Below are 962 nucleotides of genomic sequence, written 5' to 3'. Positions count from 1 at the left end.
TTCCCCTATACTCTGTATTATTCTACTGATTTTTCTAGATCATAATTATTAGTAACCCGATGAGTATATTAAGTTATTAATAACTTATCAGCATTTTTTTGCATGTCATCTCCAGCACTTAGACAACTGAATTCAAAAACGACATGCTTATATATTTTTAGAGATTGGTCTGGTAATAATTATATTAAAGTATGCCATATAAAATTTTTAGGAGTAAGTATACGAACAGATCAGATTACGATATATGATTGTTACAATATTGCATTGCAACATATGGAAGGGGAAACATGCTAATGTATGGACTGGAAAACTAAAAATAAATAAAATATCTAAAAAATCAACAGATTGTATCAAGCCAAACGATATTAAGAAGATAAAGTAACAAATCTGATTTGCCATAACAACGTAACAACTTCCGGTATACTGCGTCTAAAAGTTTCCTAAGTTCTTAATACCTCAATTAACTAGGAACTAAGAATGCGGTTTAATTTTCTTTTTCAGAAATTTCTGCGAATAATATATGTAAAAAAGTGATATATTGTTAAACGCGTGAAAATTAATGAATAATTACAGGTTAAATTGGAGACTCGCATAACAAATACACATATGATGTTTCTCGTGAAGTACATATATGACGCTTCTCAGTAAATAAACATATGCTGTACTCATTAATACACATATGGTGTTTCTCATTAAATACACATAGGATTATTCTCATTAATGCTGCTCACACTTACATAATCACAATGGCAATAATCGTCCGAGTCCTGAGTTTCCTTTGGCAACACTGATATCATCTGAACGAGAAACGGTTGTGGAAATTATTACATTTCCTCGCGGTCAGAATTTATTAAGGCAGAGCAATAAATGAATTATAGACTAGCTGATGATGCATTTTGGCAAACATGTCTTATTACACTATTGTCTCAATATCATTTGAAATGATAAAGCAAATTAGATAA

Source organism: Penaeus monodon, chromosome 25, assembly GCF_015228065.2.
Source record: "Penaeus monodon isolate SGIC_2016 chromosome 25, NSTDA_Pmon_1, whole genome shotgun sequence".
NCBI classification, from domain to species: domain Eukaryota; kingdom Metazoa; phylum Arthropoda; class Malacostraca; order Decapoda; family Penaeidae; genus Penaeus; species Penaeus monodon.
This window is presented reverse-complemented; position numbering follows the sequence as displayed.